We start from the raw sequence: 22,547 nt of genomic DNA, 5'->3' as shown, positions 1-22,547 counted from the left end.
GCAATTTTTGGGGGGGATTTTGACATCTATTTTGCAAAGTTGTTTGCAAAATATATTTATATATATATTCACACAATATATATAAATTACCTGAAAAGATGTCTTGTAGTGATGAGAAGCTCTGTGATGATAAATGTTATTGCAATAGAAGCGATTATAGATTAAGGAAGTCTTTAGATATAATGCCATACATGCAAAGATGATAGAAAGAATTTTATTTCTAGATTATATGTCAAGTATTTAGAACTCTCCAAGTAATGAACTAACCTTTATTTTTTTATTTTTTTTATTGCAAAATACGTTTATTGGTAATAACTTTATATAATTTACTCCCTATATTTGATGTTACAAACTTTAGGGTCTTTGAGATAGGCAGGATCCTTGTATGTAACTGGCATAAACCCCAATATTTGAGCTCTCTTAATTGCTTTTGTGATTTCTTTTTGTTTCTTCCCACAAAGACCTGTTATGTGCCTTCCATAAATGCATCCAGTAAATGGAGAAATAAACTGGGATAAAAACTGTACATTCTTATAATCTACACGTTTTTCACACAAGATACATTTTTTCAGAGGCTCCTTATAAGGATTTTCCATTGAAATAGGCAGGTCCTCATTGCTGGTTACCTGTTTATATTGTGAACAACTTCTCCACAGCACGGCATGAGTCCCGGGATTTGTGAGGCAGACAAAAGCCGCTGGGAAACGTGTAAACTTTCTCTTCCCTAGCCCACTGCAGAGAGCTACCAGAACAGCCACGATTCCTTGCTCCTCTATTTTTTTTTAAATCTAGATCTGTACAGACCAATACAGTAGCAATTGCTACATGTGATTAGTACATGCAAATTAATGAAAATTGAATAAAACTAAAAATTCAGGGACTTCCCTGGTGGTCCAGTGGTTGAAACTCCATGTTTCCAATGCACAGGGCACACCAGGTTCAATCCCTGGTCAGGGAACTAAGGTCCCACATGCCACAGGGCACCACCAAACGTACAAAAACTCAGTCCCTGGGTTGTACAAGTTAGAGTTCAAGTGCTATGTTGTTGCAGGTAATAGTAGTTATGAACTGGGCATCTTATACGCACATTTGGTTCTATATCACATTGAGGTGTTTGGTATCATATGAAGCTATGCTTAATATTATCCAACATATTTTTATTGCTCTTAATACAATAGTAACTATGGAATATCATAAAGAGTAAATAAAAGATTATTACTCTTAAATGTGTCACATTTTAAAAATCAAGAATCATTCAAAGTAAGTGATAGCAGTCATATTGTCATCAGGGCTAAAATTGATTTTATTGGCAATGCAAAAGAGTAGAAGTCAAGACGGAAGTGATTTATTTCTCCAGGGTCTGTCGACATTTTGGAGTGACTTCACACCTTAGAGATTGAATTTGTGAGGAGAGATCTCACACAAATGAAGATAAAATAAAATTATTATGTTTACTGTGCTGCACTAGATCATATTAAATCTCACATACAACACATCGCTGAAGGACAATCATGAACTAAACTCTAGCACCATTGTCAGGGCTTGCCTGGCTCGTTTTCTCTGAGGACTCAGAGTTACATAAATAAAACAAGACGGGGATTTTCTGGCTATCCATTAGAGGTGGAAGAAACATGTTTAGTATTTAGCCTCATGCCTCGTTTGACAGATGAGAAAACTGACACCCGACGAGATTAAATGACCTATACAAAACTCAGACAAGCTAGTCAGCTCCCAGCCTACTGGTCCCTTGCACATGTTTTGGAATTTTAATTCAGTCAGTCAGTTCAGTCACAAAGTTATGTCTGACTTTTTGGGACCCCATGGACTGCAGCATGCTAGGCTTGCTTGTCCATCACCAACTCTAGGAGCTTGCTCAAACCCATGTCCATCAATTTGGTGATACCATCCAATCATCTCATCCTCTGTCGTCCCCTTCTCCTCCTGCCTTCAATTTTTCCCAGCATCAGGGTCTTTTCCAGTGAGTCCATTCTTCCCAATAGGTGGCCAAAGTATTGAAGCTTCAGCTTCAGCATCAGTTCTGACAATGAATATTCAGGACTGATTTCCTTTAGGATTGACTGGCTTGATCGTCTTGCAGTCCAAGGGACTCTCAAGAGTCTTCTTCACCACAGTTTAAAAGCATCAGTTCTTCTGCCCTCAGCATTCTTTATAGTCCAACTCTCACATCCATACATAGCTACAGGAAAAACCTTAGCTTTGACTAGATGGAGCTTTGTTGGCAAAGTAACGTCTCTGCTTTTTAATATTCTGTCTAGGATGGTCATAGCTTTTCTTCCAAGGAGCAAGCGTCTTTTAATTTCATGGCTGCAGTCACCATCTGCAGTGATTTTGGAGCCCAAGAAAATAAATTGTCACTGTTTCCATTATTTCCCTATCTATTTGCCATTAAGTAATGGGACCGGATGCCATAATCTTAGTTTTCTGAATGTTGAACTTTAAGCCAGCTTTTTCACTCTCCTCTTTCACTTTCATCAAGAGGCTTTTTAGTGCCTCTTCACTTTCTGCCATAAGGGTGGTGTCATCTGCATATCTGAAGTTACTGATATTTCTCCTGGCAATCTTGATTCCAGCCTGTGCTTCTTCCAGCCCAGCATTTCACATGATGTACTCTGCTTAGAAGTTAAATAAGCAAGGTGACAATATACAGCCTTGACGTACTCTTTTCCTGATTTGGAACCAGTCTGTGGTCCCACTCCAGTCCTAACTATTGCTTCTTGGCCTGCATACAGATTTCTCAGGAAGCAGGTCAGGTGGTCTGGTATTCCCACCTCTTAAAGAATTTTCTACAGTTTGTTGTGATCCACACAGTCAAAGGTTTTGGCATAATCGATAAAGAAGTAGATGTTTTTCTGGAACTCTCTTGCTTTTTCAATGATCCAAAGGATGTTGGCAATTGGATCTCTGGTTCCTCTGCCTTTTCTAAATCCAACTTGAACATCTGCAAGTTTTCAGTTCACATACTGTTGAAACCTGCCTTAGGAATTTTGAGCATTAGTTTACTAGCATGTGAGAGGAGTGCAATTGTGTAGTAGTTTGAGCATTCTTTGGCATTGCCTTCCTTTGGGATTGGAATGAAAACTAACCATTTCCAGTCCTGTGGTCACTGCCAAATTTTCCAAATTTGTTGGCATATTGAGTGCAGCACTTTCACAGCCTCATCTTTTAGGACTTGAAATAGCTCAACTGGAATTCAGTCACCTCCACTAGTTTTGTTTGTAGTGATACTTCCTAAGGCTCACTTGACTTCAGACTCTAGGATGTCTGGTTCTAAGTATATCATCACACCACCATGGTTATCTGGGTCATTAACATTTCTTTTTTTTTTGTATAGTTACTCTGTGTATTCTTGCCACCCTTTCTTAATATCTTCTATTTCTGTTAGGTCCATACTATTTCTGTCCTTTATTGTGCCCATCTTTGCATGAAATGTTCCCTTGGTATCTCTAATTTTCTTGAAGAGATCTGTAGTCTTTCCCTTTCTATTGCTTCCTCTATTTCTTTGCATTGGTCACTGAGGAAGACTTTCTTATCTCTCCTTGCTATTCTTTGGAACTCTGCATTCCGATGGGTGTGTATTTCCTTATCTATCTCCTTTGCCTTTTGCTTTTCTTCTTTTTTCAACTATTTGTAAAGCCTCCTCAAACAGCCATTTTGCCTTTTTGCATTTCTTTTTCTTGGGGATGGTCTTGATCACTGCCTCCTTTATGATGTCATGAACCTCTGTCCATAGCTCTTCAGGCACTCTATCTATCAGATCTAATCCCTTGAATCTATTTGTCACTTCTACTCTATAATCATAAGGGATTTGATTTAGGTCATACCTGAATGGTCTGGTGGTTTTCCCTACTTTCTTCAATTTAAGTCTGAATTTTGCAATAAAGAGTTTAATTCAGTAAGGAGTTTAATTCAGTGTCTATCAACCTACTGCTTGCATCCCATCACCAGAATTTTGTGAATTATCCTCTAAGGAAGATCCCTGCAAAAATTACTGAGTTCACTGTAAAACTGATTTGTCAGAAAATTCTATTGAGATTTTGGAGAGTTTAGAAAACAGGTTTTACTAGTTTCCTTAGCATAACTCACTAGCCATTGAAACTCAATTCCCATTCAACTGTCTGAGCCACGAGGGAAGCGCATGGCTCAGAGGGTAAAGAATCTGTCTGAAATGCAGGACACCTGGGTTCAGTCTCTGGGTCAGGAAGATTCCTTGGAGAAGAGCATGGCAACACACTCCAGTATTCTTGCCTGGAGAATCCCATGGACAGAGGGGCCTGGTGGGCTACAGTCCATGGGGTTGCAGAGTGTTGGACACGACTAAGTGACTGAGCACACACAATACGCACAGAGTGACATTGAATTAATTCTGGGTGACAGAATTTTGTGTGAAGCAGCAGACTCTGGGAGGCAGTGAAGGACAGGGAAGCCTGGCATACTGAGCCCATGGGGTTGCAAAGACATGACTTAGTGACAGAACGGCAACAAAGGAAAGAATGCCACCTGATAGGAGTTTCAGTATCTGCAAAACATTCAAAGATACTGTTATGTGTGTCCCTTGAGGGGGACCTGGACCTGCCTCAAGGCTGCACTTTTGTTTCTTGGCTGCTCCTCTCTAGTCTTTGCATTCCCTCCTTCCCTGATTAGCAACTGTTTGAACCTGCCCTATGGAACTCAGGGAAGGTCTTGGAGTCTGAATGAAGCATATTTCCTGTGATCCAGAAATAGGGGACAAAGATTTTTGTGCCCAGGAGCCCACAGCTTCCTGTTTGGTTCAGAGCTGATCCTTCATTTACACTCCCTGGACCGCTGAAGTTGTCAGCATCAGTACATCTTTTCTGTAACCCAACTGTTCTAACAAATTCAAGCTCTTTTCTCAGACAGCCTTCACCCTCCCTTACTTTTTTGTCTGCCTGGCCATCCATTTGGCTCCCACACCCTCCCACCTCCCACCCTGCTTCTTCCTCCCGCCCCCGCCCCTCGTCTTTAACTTCACCTTGTAGTGAGTATAGGCTGGTATAGACATCCTTGTCCTGAGAGAAGCCCTTGATCAGTAGGAGTAATGGTGTTCTTTACTTTTATGCTTCTTTGATGATTATGTGCACATAAACATATACGATCCAAATGAGAAAAGCAAAGGCTGTCTGCTCAGACCTTGCTGCAGCAAGAGGTCCTCCACTTTCACATGCCATGGATACTCAACAACCTGAAGAATAATGAAAAGCTTGAGAGTGGACAAGAGTGTAGATTTCAGAGCTGAAAGCTGCTGTCTGCCAAAGCTGCAGAGGGTTTGAGTGGGAGCTGTATTCCTGGGTGGTGCTGGGTATGTATATTTGGCTTTTTCTGGTGGATCCTAAGTTACAAGAAAGGACAAAAGTCAGAGAAGCTGGCAGTTATTGATCAAGTCCTGGCCTCCTGGGGCCATTGAGACTGTCTTGTGGTTTGGTTTCCAGGGCTGGTGGCTGCAGAGGTTGTCACTTCTTGTGTCATTGTCACTATGCCCTCTGTCTGTTTATTCAGTCTCTCAATTACCACTTGAGTTTGTGGTTTAGGTTTTATGTATATTTAAGACACATTCTCTTTGTTTTGTTTCAACCCCAATGCAAAGGAAAGGAAATGCGAAGAAATAAAATTCTTTGCCCAAAGCCACCTCTTGAAATCCAGAAGCTCTCATTTCCAAGTGCAGGGAATTCTTTGTTTTATTTTAATACATGAAGATTATCTTTTAGTTTCTCTTTGTAGTTTCTAAATGCAGGTGGTCAGGGCCTGCTTCTGAAGAAACCTTTAGACTTGTTTTGAATCACATTATTTGGCCTCTAAATACATTAGAGTCTGTAAGGAAGCCTGAATAAGAGTTTTCTTCCATGTTGTTCTGTTTAGGGTTGTTGTTGTTCACTTGCTAAGTTGTGTCTGACTCTTTGTGACCCCATGGATTGCAGCACACCAGGCTTCCCTGTCCTTCACCATCTCCAGGAGCTTGCTCAAACTCATGTCCATTGAGTTGGTGATGCCATCTAACCATCTCATCCTCTGCCGGCCCCTTCTCCTTCTGCCCTCAATCTTTCCCAGAATTGAGGTTTTTCTCAGTGAGTGTATTCTTCACATCAGGTGACCAAAGTATTGGAGCTTTAGCTTCAGCATCAGTCCTTCCAGTGAATATTAAGGACTGATTTCTTTTAGGAGTGACTGGTTTGATTTCCTTGCACTCCAAGGGACTCTCAGGAGTCTTCTCCAGCACCATAGTTCAAAAGCATCAGTTTTTCAGTGCTCGGCTTTCTTTATGGCCCAACTCTCACATCCATACTTAACTACTGGAAAAATCACAGCTTTGAAAAAACCATATTTTTGAACAGTACCTGTTCAAGATTTATTCCCAAATGTCACATACATCAGAACAAGTTGTCACGTACATCAGCTTTCAATAACAAGCTGATGTTATTGAAAATGCAGACCACTTGGGCCTCATAGGCTACATGTGCCAGACTGTTGGGAGGATGGTCCAGAGAGATTTTTTTTTTTTTTTTTTGGATCACTTGTTTGTACAAGAAGCATCCAGAGAAATTCTTCTGCTGTCTGGCTGGTGCTGGTCCTTGGGTTGGCAACTATTGAATTAAGAATTCCATGGCTGCATGTTGGTGAGATTAAGGCTGGCCCGTCATTTGTCCTTTTTATAAATCTTGCCTTTGACAGTATATCCGCCTTTACATTTGTGTTTCCTGATGCTTGGAAATTGTGTGGCCTGGGGATTTCCGATTTCCCTGTGTTGTCTTTTTCACTCTGCAGCCAGTGGGAATGGGTTAAGGTAGACAATGTGGGGTGGGCTGAGTTCCTTTTGACTTTTAACACTGCAAAATTTCCTGAACCCAGAATAGTTGTGAAGAGCCTTCCTAATGTTAGAGAGTTCAGGAAAGAGCAGAGGTGCTGAAACTAAGCAGGAATATATGTAACATTTCATGGGTCCTTTAAGGAAAGAGGCAGCCCTATGAATTTAGCCAAAGTGCCTAAAACAGCTTTTGCTCTAAATTCTTTGAAGCCTGGCCCTTCAGAGACAGGAAAAGTTCCAACCTGTGTCAGACAGTAAGTCCCCGGCTTCTTCCAGACTCTTGACTGCATGTTAATGGGAATCCCTTCCAGCTAGTCCTGGCACACTCCGCAGACTCAGAGCAGCTGGCACCTGGCCAGGCAGGGTCTCTGGCCTCCAGTGCAGACCCTCCCGGATGGTCTGGGCATTCCAAAGGATCACCATCCACGAAGAGAAGCACTGCCTGCCAGGATGTCAGTTCTCTGCAGCCTGCCGGGCTCTCACAGGTTCCTGGAGAGGTGATTAGTCTCTCTGCAGGGCACCCATGAGGACCTCTCAGCATCCAGATGCTTGGGTTGGATGTCCCCCCAGCGGGAAGATGTCAGCAAAGGACACTCCCCGGCCATCCAGCCAGGTGATGCTGCTTTGGTGTGGCTTCATGTATGCACCTGGGCATTCATTCATGCATCAGCACCACAAAGCCCTATCTGAGCTTGCTCCCAGGCTAGACCTGGGTACCCAAGGGAGGACCAGTTCTGTCCCGGGGGCTCAGGGTGCTGCAGAGGGTCAGGACGCGGCCCCAGCGCCCTGATGGACAAGCTCTCAGAAGGCGACACCCAGGCTGGAAGAGCTCTGATCACAGGGCGTGGAGATGAGCAACCTTTTCTAGAGAGGCAGGATTCTTAGCTGCTGGTGATCTAGGCTCCGTCAGTATGTGCTTTTTACTATTCATTGACTCAAATAACAGATGTGGAAGTGGTCACTTGTTCTTTATAAATTGGAGTGGACTCAGTCACCTATTGACACTTAAGTTATTATTCACCAAGCCCTGAATGGCCTGATTTGTTTCATTTAGCATGTAATCTGAGAGACATGGACTGACACCTACAGGAAAGACCTGGGCACTGAGGCAGAGGGTGAGAGTGAGTTCCAGGGTGAGTCCCAGGATTATACCCCCTGCTGGCCCCAGGGACAGGCATGTCTCCCACCCAGTCTCACCAGGTGTGAGGTTCCTGTTCTGATCCCCATCTGATGCCTGTCTTCCTCTCCATTCATCTGGAACCCTCCATTCGTCTGTTACTTACTGATCCTAACACTCTCAATACACAGTTTGGAATATGTGCTCTATTAATGAAGTGTCTGCTTCACTCCCTCCCTTCCATCAATTCTCTAAATATTTACCAAGTACTTGCCATGCTCCAGGAATTGAGACTTTAGAAAGGTTTTCAAGTTTATGAGCCAGACCTTGGGGGATTGAAGTATCCTCAGATGGGGAAGAGGAAGGGAAAATGTATATTACCATTTCTTCAGAGCATCCTTCTTCCTCTGTGTCACATCTATTTCCCTTACTGTGCCTGGGAGTAAAAAGACAAAATTTGATTCCACCTTTCATCTCTCTAATGCCCAGTCTTTGCTGCTTCTCAAAATGTACCCTTAACAAAAAGCATCTGAAAGTATTGAATGTAGGAATAACTTTATCCAGAATATTTTACGAGTGACACAGCTTCATGTTTGCAAATGTTATCCCCATTAGCTTTTAAGAAGTTGTGGATGCCGCCGTTTTCTGTGTGGTTGTCATTAGCTAGCTCTTTACTGGCACCAAGGTCACGAATGTTGTGTGAACAACTGACTTTTGAATGATCTTCCACAGTCGGAAATTAAAACTCAAATTAAATGCTTAAAAGACTGTGTTTTGAATTTGAAAAGTTAACTTGAAGTCTATTTAAATTTTTTTATGTCGTATTTCTCACCTTCAAGTTGTTTTCAAGTTTGTAATCCCTCTTAAAAATTAGAAGGATGATAAATCATTAAACCTCAATGCCCTTGATATTGACAAATATTCAACAATATTTGCACCTGGATGGGGAAGATCCCCTGGAGAAGGGGAAGGCTACTCACTCCACTATTCTGGCCTGGAGATTTCCATGGGCAGTATAGTCCATACGGTCTCAAGGAGTCAGACACGACTGAGTGACTTTCACTTTATACCTATCAGGCCGAGATGGATGGGAGAAGTTAAGAAGTTTGAAGACTGTGCAGAAGCTCAGGACAGGAAGAGAACATAGGTGGTTAGTGGTTCAAGAGGAAAAAGCTATAACCTCCTCCTTCTCACCAGTCATTCCAGGTCAGAGTATTCTTCTTTGGAAGGTGAATTCCTCGGTCACTAAAAGATACACTTTGTATAATACACTGTGGAAATCCAACAGAAAGACAGAGACTGTCTGTAAAAGAGGATTTTCTGTGCCTTGGGTGCAGGCACTGGGTGTGTCTAATGTGGATTTTAAAGCTAAAACGTCTCAGCATTGTGCATGTGTGTGTGTGTTTTAACTGCAGCACTTCTGAGGAGCTATTTATAGAGCAGATGGTCAGCAACGCACCATGGGTGCTCTAGGATTCAGGTGTTGTCCGCTTGGACCTGTGGACCTTCCCAGGGGGGCCTCTTCTCTCTCATCAGATCTCGGCTCTGGTATCACCTGCGCACGTGGCTCCGGCGGCCACTTGCAGGCACCCAGCTCCTCCCATCCCCCACTCATGGGCACTTGTTGTCTCATTTCTCACCATATGTTCTTTATCGAACCCACGCTTTCCAAGAGTGTATGTATTGGTGGTCTATTTGTTTGCTGGATCTCTCCCCCACAGACTCGAGAAGAGTGGCATTTTGTTCTATTGACCCCACAATCCTGGGGGCTGGGTTGTCTGGCACACAGGAGGACCCCACAAATATCTGATGAAGGATTGTATCCTAGGCTACTAGCCCTTAGAACTAATCACACTAGAGATCTGCCCCTTTTCCAACTGGAATATCTTTATCTTAAAATGGTAGATATCTTTAAACTGAGCCTAAGATTTTATCAAAAAAGAAGAATGAGGTTCAATCTTTGCATAGCTACAGACATGCATAGAGTGATAGACTCCTTAGGGCCGTCATCCTAAAACCTCTGCCAGGCCATACTTGCCCTGCTGACCCCCAGTCCTCACTGCAACAGAAGGCCCATGACAGAACTGTCTCTGCATGTAGAACTTGATGGAGAAAGCTCTCCTCTTACCAGGTGAGTGTCCGTGGCTGACAGAGGGGGCAGTGCCATGAGGGCGGCCTGAGCCCAGGGTGGTATACCAGAGAGAGAAGCTCGTCTTGTCCAACTGTTCTGCACACCCTCCGCCTCCACTGCTGATCATTCAGACTCCAGACAGTAACTGGGTGGGAACAGCATGAGTTCCCCGCTCAGGGTGCTGAAACCCTCCTAAATGCCTGTGGCTATCTCATGGCCTGTTTGTCATATGTGAAGCCTGAGAGTCTCTTGAAGCAAAATGGGCAGAAAGCATGATTACGTTTCCCGGTCTCGCAGCTTCCTGGTCAGAAGTGTCTATTTCAGTTCTGACTCCTGAGCCATCCTTCAGGGAGACAATTCCGCAGACTGGAATCATTATTTTACTTTTGGCTTCTTGGGAGCATATCTGCTTCTCATTTGTACTTAGGTAGGTAACTCATTGGCCACTTGGAAATAGAATTCTATCCTTCTTGTTGGTCAGGATTCATCTTTGTTTATACATGATCTTGCCAGAACATTAGTATTCTGGAAAGATCATTAGTCTTTAAATTTGAAGTTTTGCTTCCTGAGTAGATTGTGATGTTTTATCCATTTTAAAATACTATACAATAATCAGAACAGCAGGGTGTGGCATTAGAAAGTTGATGTTTCATGGAAAACATCCTAGTTAGAAATAATTGACTGCATATATTGTCGTTAGTCTATTTTTGCTGACTTTATCAATAAAGACTTGATGGGAATTAGAACATTCATTTCTGTAGAAAACTGGGAGCACTAAGCGTGTCACAGCTTTTAGTGTCATGATCCACAGTTTGCTCTGCTGGGGAGTAAGTCAATAGAATACATCCCTAAGACAGCAGGGATTGGAAAAGGGGGTAAACTGGATACAATTTCTGAATGCTCAATTATGAAATAAAATTTCAATGCGTCCTGAGATGTAGGGAAGAAGAATAAAGCAAAGTAGGCTCAGGTGGTAAAGAATCTGCCTGCAATGCAGGAAACCTAGGTTTGACCCTTGAGTCTGGAAGATCTCCTGGAGAACAGCATGGCTACCCACTTCAGTATTCTTACCCAGAGAATTCCATGTGCAGAGGAGCCTGGTGGGCTAAAGTCCACTGAATTGCAAAGAATCAGACACAACTGAGCAACTAACACTTTCGCTTTCAATGAAGCAATCACTAGAGGCCAACATTCTGATGGATCTAACTAAAATATTAATAAGGGTTGTAAATCTGTTTTTTTCAAAGAATATTTTAAAGTTAGTGAGTAGGAGGGAAGTTTGGTTGCAAACGTATCTCCATTGTGTATGCATGCAGTGAAAATTACCAAGTAAGTGAAAACCAAGACTTTGTGAAGCTGAGTTTAATAAAAAGTATTTTTGACAGTAATTCAAATCATTAACTACAACAAAATGTATTTTTAAAATGGCTTCTGGGTATTTTCCTATGTTTGTGTGCAATGCATGTAACTAGGTTCCTTGGCGAACAAGGGGAATATATACCTATGCAGATGTTGCTGTTAGCATCCCTTTTACTAGAAATAACTGGAAGCCAGGGGGTGTTCCTTAGGGTGCATGATGTTCTCCCCAATGAGTAGGCTGATTTGCAAAACTTATCTTCCTGAACCAAAATGAAATGAAATGAAAGTTGCTCAGTCATGTCCAACTCTTTGCGAACCCATGGACTATACTATCCATGGAATTCTCCAGGCAAGAATAGTGGAGTGGGTAGCCTGTCCCTTCTCCAGGGGATCTTCCCAACCCAGGGATTGGATCCAGGTCTCCCGCATTGCAGGTGGACTCTTTACTGACTAAATCACCAGGGAAACTTCCTGAACCAAGAGACTCGTATAAAGTTTTTTCTGAAAGATCCATTTTGCTATTGAGACACAGGTTGAGAGATGAATCCAAGGATGTGAGAAGCACAGACTTTAATGGATCTATGGAGGGGATGCTGTTAACCCAGAGGAAGAATGTGTGGTTCTTGGGAAGCTATGTTTGCCTTGAAATAAGAACCACATTCACAGAAAGGAAGACAGAGCCTTCACGCTTCAAAAATCTTCCCAGTCAGCATTACCCCATTTACAGCCCTGAATGTGTTTGCAAAGTCACTTTTTCTATTTGCAGTCTAGGTCAGAAAAGTCACTCAGTCACTTTTATATTATCTCCTTCAATTTCTAAAACTCTTGAGGTTTTTGAATAATGGAATCTTTAATAAAGATTTTGTTAATAACAAAGCATATAATGTACCATCACAGAAGAGTGATCCACCGTCTGGTTAGGATTCTCTACTTCACAAGCTCCAGAAGCCCTCTCTCAATGTGCACTGGTCCAGGCTTCCTGGTGCCTAGAGCAGATTGGCCAGGCAGAGGCAAGTTGGGCACAAACCACCTCATTCTTTCATAGGTTGTTACTATTCTTCCTAAACCTTGCAAGAATGGTGATAAGAAGAATGACTTTTTTTTTTTTTTTGGCTGTGACAAGCCCCCATTGTGGCACTTGAGACCTTCATTGCTACACGTGAATTCTTAGTAGTGGCGTGTGGGATCTAGTTTCTAGACCTGGGATGAAACCATGGCCCCCTGCGTTGAGAGCATAGAATCTTAACCACTGAATCACCAGAGAAGTCCCAAGAATGACATTCTGATGTCAGCTCTCAACTTGTTTGTCAAGTGGGTTGGACAAACCATTTTGTCTTTCCCAGACTGCTATTTTCCTCCATAAAATATAAATAATACTGTCCACCTCTCAGAACTTATGCAAGATGAAATATAACATGTAAAATTGCTCTTAAATTGTGAAAATCATGCTTCTGATAGTAACAGTGACGTGGCTCATTACAATTCTTGGTCTTGCCGTGTGAACAGGTGCCTCTCTCCCTGGGCATAACTAATAATGCCTTGGCTGACAACTACAGGCTTCAGTCACTGTTTCCCTTTAGAGTGCAAACTGTTCACATTTGTTTTTCTTTTAGCTTTGCTCTTGATTGCAAGCACTTTTGTAACATCAAAGAGTAGAGGCAGACCCCAGGTAGCCCAAGTTAAACAGGTTTATGGTGATGGGAAATCTAAGAACTAATTTTCTAAAGACTTATGATCACTTTTATGTTACAATTTCAGTGGGGTCACCATGCGCAAGATGGAGTAAGATGAAGCTCCCTGTATCCCAGGGATGCCAAACTTTGATTTTTTAAAAAATAATGAACTGAAAGGGAGACAATCCAACTGTGTATATATGTACATACAAACATTTAATTGGTCACAGTGATATGATTCACAGTAGCCTGTTAATTATTCACTATATGGATTGTTGGTCAAAGTATAAGAACAGACATTAGTGTGTTTAATAAATATTTTAACAGCACATCCCTAAAAGTGTCTTCCCAGGTGGTTCAGTGGTAAAGAATCAGCTTGCCAATGCAGGTTTGATCCCCGGGCCAGGAAGATCCCCTGGAGGAGGAAATGGCAGCCCACTCTAGTATTCTTGCCTGGAGCATCCCATGGACAGTGGAACCTGATGGGCTACAGTCCATGGGGTCTCAAAGTGTCCAACATGACTGAGAAACTAGACAATAACAACAACCTTAAAAGGAGTTCTGAAAACTTCAGCAACATGGCTAGAACTTCTGGTCTTGAAATCACAGGCAGTAGTGAGAGTTTTAGAGTATATTTCATGTGTGACCTGAAACCTACATCACCAATGACCCATTCAAGAGAGGATGCCTTCCTAGAGTGATTGTTACTAAAACTGTCTGGTCATAGCCACATGGTCAGATCCCTAGGAGACATCTGGAATTAATGGACCCATCACTGCTGTCCTGGAGACCCTCTGTCTTCTTGGTGGGCATGCTCACCCTGAACCACTGGCTGGGTGAGTAATAGTCATTCAGAAACATTGGGAGTCCATGCTCCAGAGGCCACAAAGGCAATAGAACCACTTACAAATATCTGTGAGCCCTCCTGGAAGGCGTGACATCATCTCTGCTAATCAACTCTGCAATTTCTTGAAATCCACGAGCGCATCAGTATGTTCCTGTAAAGGGGAACAAAGGTGATGTGTGGTGGCAGCGTGATTGGTGTGTGTCCAGCTGGAGTTTGAAGCTGTGGACTATGTCTGAGACCAGTTCAGCCCCACCTCAGTTTCTTTGCTGAAACGTAGGATTCAAAGTCCAGATGGTGAGAAACTTAAATCTTGTGAACCACTTAATCTTCTGACAAATTGGCATTCTCTGAGTTTTCATTATGAGAAGTCTTTAATTGGATAAAATAGTTAAATACATCTCTACAATAAGTTTCCACAATCTGTCTATAGCAACAACAACAGCAACAATAGCAACCGCCACAGCTGGGGAAGGGTCACAGGAAGGGCACCAGTGATGGAATTTGCAAAGTGATTGGGAGGACCACATCCCTTAGGTGATCTCTGAGTTCTGGATGCTGTGGTCTCAGCCTGTCCCCACCCCTCCATCATGCAGGTTTGTTGTTGTTGAGTTGCTAAGTGGTATCTGACTCTTTCGTGACCCCAAGGACTGTAAGCTGCCAGGCGCCTCTGTCCATGGAATTTTCCAGGAAAGAATACAGGAATGGCTTGTCATTTCCTTCTCCAGGGGATCTTCTCAACCCAGGGACCGAACCCATGTCCCTTACATCTCCTGCATTGGCAGGCAGGTTCTTTACCACTAACACCACCTGGGAAGTGCCACGGCTTGGTGCTATTGAATGTTCTGTTAATAGTTTCAACTAATGACATATTTAATAGCATATTAACAATGTTTGTACCTACTCTTCTGTCAAAACTAGAAAAATGAAATTTGCTATTAATACCAAATTTTTTCTTCTTTCTTTATGGATTTTATTCACTTCACAACTCATAGAAAATAAGAACATTATTTTTCTAGTATGGATGTGCATCTTTCTGGGTACCACATCTCTTCAGTAGGTGTGTTCATCTCCAGATTTCACCTGCCCGCCTGCCAGGGATTATCTTTTTTTACTCTAGCTCTGTCAAGATTATGCAAAATTTCCTTTTTTTTCTCATTAACGTTATGCTCCTTTTGGCATTTTAGAAGTATTTTAAATAATGACTGCATAAAATGTCATAATATTTGGAACTGAGCCTTTTCATTATATCATTCAATATGAAAAGCTTATGAACAGACCTGCAAGAAGACATTTAAAAATAAATATCTTGGAGACATTTTTCATGTCAGCTGGTGGTCTTAGCTCCTCCCCTCCCCATCAAGCTGAGTCCCTCAGCCTGCCACTGCATCTCACAGGCAGCGCTCAAAGACAATTTAACACTTGTTTTGTTTTAAACCTTTGTTTTGACTGCACTGATTAAAAATCACTTTGTGATCTTTACTAACCTAAGAAGGAGAGGATGCAATGTCTGGAATTAGGTACATGGTTGCATGATTCAAGAAGCTTTCTCTTAAAGTACCAAATGACGGCCAGAAAAACACCTGCCGCAGAAAATAGGCTTGCTGCTGTTTTTTTCAATAATGAATTACTAGTGCTTTTTTTCCCTCAAAATTGTCCCCAGACGGGAAGATGACTGAATGTACTGTTCCTGAGCAATAGAATCACCTCAAGGCACAGAAAATAACAGGTTTTTTTCCCCTACTGGCACCCCTCAGTCCACTGTCTTTTTCTAGTTCTGAAGGCTGTGGCCACTTTGGAGTGTAACAAACAAACATTTTGTCCACAGCATCAGCACCCAATCATCACTTCTGATACATATTAATCAGATATTTATTAAGAAGCTTCTGAGGTAAATAGAAATAAAATGCATGGCTCCTGCTTTCTCCGTGTGTCAATCTTTGGGGGAAGAAAAGACATGGGCTCCTTTGCTCATCAATATTATAATTTAAAAACAGTAATTTCTTAATAAAAATATCTCCATGTAGTTTGGATATATATTTTTTTATTATCTGTCATTTGTTGTTCAGTCACTAAGTCAGAGCCCACCAGGCTCCTTCGTCCATGAAATTCTCCAGGCAAGAATGCAGGAGTCGGTTGCCATTTTCTTTTCCAGGGAATCTTTCCCAACCAGGGATTGAACCCTTGTTTCCTGCATTAGCAGGCAGGTTCTTTAGCCCTGAGCTATCTGGGATTTGTTAAAAGCCTGAACAGCTTTTCATAGGGAGCTATTTCCATTTTTTAAGCAGTTGTTTTTCAGCACATTTTCCTGTAACACTGTTGGGCTTTTTCTCCTCTATTTTTAGATACTTTATATGTTTAAAAGATATCAAATTTTTGTGATATAAGTTACAAAAATTTTCCTAATTTTCATTTAACATTTTAAAAGTCATTTTTACAACAACGCTGTATTTTATTGTTACTCAAATATTGCAAATTTAGTTACAACCAAATCTGGGACAACATGGATGGACATGTAACCTGTCAAGTGAAATGAGTCAGACAGAGAAAGACAAATACTATATGATCCTACTTATATGTGGAATCTAGAAAAACCAAATTCATAGAAACAAACAACAGATGGGCAGCTGCCAGGGGTGGGGGTGGGGGCTGGGGAAATGGGGTAGGGGATCAAAAGGTACAAACTTTCATTGATGAAACAAGTAAGTCCTGGGGATACAGTATACAGTACAAAGACTACATTGATAACACTGTGTTTCATGTTTGAAAGCTGGGTGTTAAGGAGTAGCTCTGAAGAGTTGCCCCCACAAGAAATAACCATGTGAGCTAGTAGATGTTAATTAAAGCTATTGTGATCATTTCTCAACGTATACAAATAGTGAAGCATTATGTTGCACACTTGAAACTAATGTCATACGTCAATTACAACAGAATAAACTTGGAGAAAAGCAATAACAACACAACAAGTACTGTCTGGGCTATTGCTTCGCATGCAGAAGTAGGATTATTCTTGATTTTAAACAACATTCAGGGACTTGTATTTTTAAAAATATGAAGATTTGTTATTGCTGTTCTGTACTAATGTTTCTTTTAAATTAAACTTAAAAAAAAATTGCCCTCAACCTGGGTAAGTCCCAAACTGTGAGGTGAGTTGTCTTTAAAATCTTAAGGTTTGCTGTCATGAATGCAGAGACCTTGACGACATGGCCGAGGGGGATGACCTGATGAATGCATAGCTTTGGGGTGCAGGGCGGACTGAATGGTGCCCCAGCAGGGGAGGTAGGTTGAGAACAAATCTCCTCCTTCTGAGGATGCAGGAAGCTCTGTCCCCTGGCAGGACATGGCTGCACCCTGGGTCCCCAGTTCCTCTCAGGGGGTGGCACACAAGCTGGATTGTTGCTTCATCCAGAAAAGAAGCAGCTGAGCAGTTATTAGGAAGCTGCCTGGAGAAGGAGGGCTGTGGATGGAGGAGGCCTGGGAGCAAGTTCTGAACTGACTTGCTGTCGGAGATGTGTGGAAGAACAGTTTTGTTCTTAACAGATGCATTGTCTTAGGAAATCATGAAATTTGATTTCTTTTTAAATTTACAATATGGGATAGTACTCTTTGCTATGTCATTTGGCAGGACTGCTGCTGTCAAGCAAGGAGACGAGTTGAAAAGCCCACGTGAATTCTATGGTGGTGTCCAAATGGGCATGACTCCATGGTGTGCAGCTGGGGGCCAGGAGATATCCACCTCTTCCCTGAAGCTCGGTGGCACCAAGGATATTAGGGAGTCATGCTCTTTAGTTCACGGCCAGGCTGGAATCATGGGGTTGCTGCCTGTTACTAATGAGAATGCATCACCTGGAAACTGAACTTTCAGAAGAAAATGGTGAAATCTGGATAGTCTCCTATTTCAGTTATTTCTGTTCAAATAAACCTTAGCTGAGGTGCTAGCTCAGCCTCCTGTGGTTTGAAGTCATCCTTGGAAATCAGCATAAGATCCAAGGCCAGATTCTGACCTGCAAAGGGAGAGAAGCCAGATGTTCAGATCCAAGAGTGATGACGACTTGACTTTAGAAGACATTTCTTCTTGGTGAGGATTTATCAGCCAGAAATGGATACAGCTAAAGGAGAGTATGCAGCCTGTTGTGATGAGAAGCGGGGCCATTTTGGTCTGTGTCCACATTGTGGGTTGCCTCTCAGATGTGGGAATTTAGGCATTTTAAAAGAAGAAAAGTTGAATACTACTGCTAGAGATTGAGAAGAATTATAGCTCCTATCCAATAGTGTGACAACAGATCTCAGAAGAAATCTGGGTCTGATTCATTAAATTCTCCTTGGCCTTAAAACCCATTATATAAATTAAAAACTGTGATATCCATTCCAATTAAAACAGAAGAAGCTTAAAAATAGCTCATAAAAATTATTTATCCAAAAGTTCAAGAACATTTCTAGCCATAAAATTATCCCAGTTTTATTACCTACAAAGATAAGCATGATAATCTATGTACTGATAGTTTTCTAACTATTTCTAGTAAGAATTGTCATTTACCTTGTTTGGGCAGAATAAATAAGACAAGACAAAAACATGCTTAAAATCTGTAACATTTTTTTAAAAGTAAAAATTTAATCTTCTTGAGTTGGGGAGACCCTTTATTAGATTTCAACAGTTGTCTTAAGTCAAACCCCCCAGGCTTCTTGGACATAAGTTTCTGGCTCCTGTTTCATGCTTAAATTTTAGTAATGACCCTTTGAACTTAACTTTTGGCATATAGGACTGGTTGATGAATTTAACAATCCCCTTACTGGTTCAGATAAGAAGAGAAAGCATATGCAAACTCAGAGAGGCAGGAAGTAACACTACATTTTCAAGAAACTTGAAGTACTGTGGAATTCCTGGGTTTTAAAGAAAAAGACAGTGACGCACAAGAGAGTAAACCTGGAGGACTGGTGAAGGGAGCCTCTTCTGTCTTGAGCTGTGCTTGCTCAGTTGCTCAGTCATGTCCAACTCTTTGCAACCCCATGGACTGCAACCCACCAGGTTCCTCTGTCCATGGGATTCTCCAGGCAAGAATACTGCAGTGGGTTGCCAGTTCCTCCTCTGGGGATCTTCCCAACCCAGGTATCAAACCCAGGTCTCCTGCGTTGCAGGTAGATTCTTTACTGCCTGAGCCACCAGGGAGGCCCCTCTATCTTGAATTTTCTCTTGGGCGGTAAGTCTGCGCGGCAGGAAGCTGAGTGTTGGAATTGAGTAATTCTTCCTCAGGCAGCATGGAGTCCTGCCTTCAGGGGAAGAGGAATTAGAAGAGGGGGACCAGCTGGGGATGACGCAGAGGAGACCAAGCAGGTGAGTGTTTGTACCTCGACAGGGAAGAGCAGGGAAGAAGGAGAAGAGGACGGCCAGGACAGGGTGCCTGCTCAGCAGGAAGAAACTCGAGCTGAGGGAAAGACACCAGAGGAACTGGGGAAACTTTCGGTCATGCAAGAGCCTGATGACCGGATGTGTCCCTTCCTCAGTTACACATGTAGCCTCTTGGCAGGGGTCTCTGGTGTGCACTGGGGCAGGGGACTGCCCATGGCATCACCTGGAGTGGGAGGGACCCCTCTCTCAGCACATCCTGCCTGTTGGCCCAGAAGAGGGCACCAGAAAAGAAAAAGGAAAGTCTTGTCTTTGCTTGGGTCTCATGCTGGCAGAAAATAAAAAAGCATATCAGCACAGGTATGTGTGGGGTCTGTTTCTTCTCTCTGTCTGTCTGTTCGTCTCTCTCTCTCTTTCTGGTACAAGCACACAGAGCCGAAGAGCTAATCTGAAAACAGCCTTCTGGAGAGAACTTCAGTGCTAAGTTCCTGGAGGGAACAGTGTTCACAGCTCTGGGACAGGATTTCCCAGGATTTTTCAGCCTGTTGGATCCTACAGGGAACACACGTGGCCCAGGGAAAGATGAACCCCCTTGGACACCCCAGACAGGAAGTGGGACTTGACAGGAGGAAGCATGTCTCCTAAACTCCAGAATCACCTCTTCTAGAAATTAACACTCCAACATTGTAGAAGAATTGTGCTTGAAGTGAGCATAAAAGAAAGAATAAATACCTCAATGAAGAAACTGGTCAGTAGCTTGAAACTAGACAGACTTGAGATAAGAGTAAACAGAATTCCAAGACATGAAAATATGCTTACTGAATCTTAAACAATGTTTCTGGAAGACAGAGCTGAAGAAATTGTGAGAATGTGGCAGAATGCTGATCACACATTCTTACCAAATTGCAGTAAAATTAGCCTACAAAAGCAAAAAGAATAAACCCAATGTATGGATATTTAAGAGCATGCATAAATAAGTCATAGATCCTCATGATGTAAATTACGAAGCATTAAGAACTGAACAATAAAAAAAAAACACTACATATGTCACATCTTTTTAGGGGCAGCAAAATTTCCTTTGAAGGAAATAAACTCTTAAGTGTATACATTAAAAAAGGAAAACGATTTAATATGAATAACCTCATCATTCAATTCAACAAGACGAAAACAACAATAAAACCCCAGAACCCAGATCAACATCGTAACCTTGAAGAAAGGTGAAGGAAAGGAAGGAAAAGCAGAAAGTAAAAATTTTAAACCTCAGAAGTAATAAATAGCATCAAAAAAACCAAAAGCTAGTTCTGTGAGGGAGTTAATAAAATAGCATGCCTCTGGCAAGTAAGTAAATGGGAATGACTATATTAATTTATACAAAACATATGTATGCTTGTCTGTACTAAGTCACTTCAGTTGTATCTGACTGATTACGACCCTATGGACTGTAGCTTGCAAGGCTCCTCTGTCCATGGGTGAGAATACTGGAGTGGGTTGCTGTGCCCTCCTCCGGGGGAATCTTCCTAACCCAGAGATCAAACCTGCATCCCTTACGTGTCCGGTACTGGCAGGTGGGTTCTTTACCTCTAGCATCCCCTGGGAAGCCCATAAAACATACATATATAAAACTCTAAATAATTTAAATATATACACCATATATATTTATCTCTCTATATATATGTATGCATGTGTGTATGTATAAGACATATAAATTTATATAAACATGAATATAAAATCCTGAATTAAATATTTACCATCTGAGTTTAGTAATGGTACCAATAATTTGTGACAAAGAAGTTGTCTCTGCTCCAGGAGCCTGGGTGGCTCAGCGTTAGGAAACCTGTTGAGATATCACAGGACTCAATGAAAGGCCCTCTCCCTATACCTGCAGGACCAAAATACGCTGATGTGAGGGCTGATACCTCTCAGCCACATTCCAGCTGACTGTTCACCTCCAGCCCAGTTTTCAAATCCCTCTGCCAAGAAGCTGTAGGAAAAAGGAATGGATTTCATGACATCCTTTGAGGGGTATTTGACAAAGGGAGAGCATGCATTTTAGGACAGGATTGTTAGTGTTAGTGGCTCCTGACTCCTTCCACATAAGTTATCTCCTAGCCTGGGAGAGGGGGCTGAGGAGCTCCAAGTTAAAGGAGATATTTAATGCAGCTTCCTGTTGGATGTTCGGAAATCTGTAGAAGCTGTTTTCCACTATGAGTAGGTCATTGTGGAGCAGGACTAAAAGCCAGTGTTGACATTATCAGAATTTAGAACAATTTTGTCTCATTTAGTTCACATCGATGGCAGTTGAGGTTTGTGAGTTGATAGAAAACCCATGTCATACACAGCTACTCAGCCTTCTCCATCTTTACAAAACCATCTCAATACTATGACAGGTTCAATAAAATTAAGCATCTACTGATGCTAAAAAAAAGAAAAACGTAGAAAACTGGGAACATGAGAACTTTCTCACTTTGATAAGGGTATCTGCCAAAAAAAATCTATAGTAGACAATAAAGAAAAGAAAAATTAAAAGAATGAGTATCAGGATAGAGTATAAACTGTGTTTATTCACAGACAGCATGACTTTCTACATAGAAAGTCTAAGAGAATTATATAAGTACAAGTAAGAAGTTTTAGAAATGGTGTTGCATTTAAGATTAGTACATAAAGATCAACTACATTCCTATATGCCAGCACCACTAGTTAGAAAATACAATAAGCCAAAAGAAAATGTCATAAGATTATGGGGATGAATCCAACAAAAGACATGGAGAAGAAAGCAAAGCTATTGAAAAATGGGAAGTTGTGCTGAAATATATGGAGAGCAGTATTGTTCACAGATGAGAACACTTCAGTGATGTCAGTCTGAGTAACAACTAGTCTGTGAATCTCTTTTCCTCTTTCTCTTTTCCATTCCTTCTTCCCTGTCTTACTTCTTTCTTTTCATGAAAATTTGATCAGCTAATTCCAGAATTTGTGCAAAATAACAGAAGACCAAGAATAGCCAATGCTGGAGAATATCTGCTAACAGCCCTCGGAGGTGCATTGCAAAGTTTAGTAATTAAAATCGTGTAATATAGACACAAGCTTAATTAAATAGAACAAGGCAAAACAAAGGACTCAGAAGTAAACCTGGGAGTGCGACACGGTGGCATAACAAATCTGTGGTTGTGGGTGAACTTTTAAAGAGTGGGGCGATTGATTCTAAATACTGAACGAGATAAAATCTAGCCTTTACCTACCTAAC

The 22,547-nt window shown here is 41.7% G+C and overlaps 1 pseudogene; it reads right to left on the bottom strand.

The window, feature by feature from the left end:
- Nucleotides 1-280: 280 nt before the first annotated feature.
- LOC136144734 (small ribosomal subunit protein bS18m pseudogene) overlaps nucleotides 281-22,547 on the bottom strand; it is a 40,820-nt pseudogene continuing 18,553 nt past the window's right edge.

This window comes from Muntiacus reevesi, chromosome 12 (genome assembly GCF_963930625.1).
Source record: "Muntiacus reevesi chromosome 12, mMunRee1.1, whole genome shotgun sequence".
Classification (NCBI taxonomy): Eukaryota; Metazoa; Chordata; class Mammalia; order Artiodactyla; family Cervidae; genus Muntiacus; species Muntiacus reevesi.
Note: the sequence above shows the minus strand (reverse complement) of the source record. Positions and strands in the feature narration are given on the sequence as shown.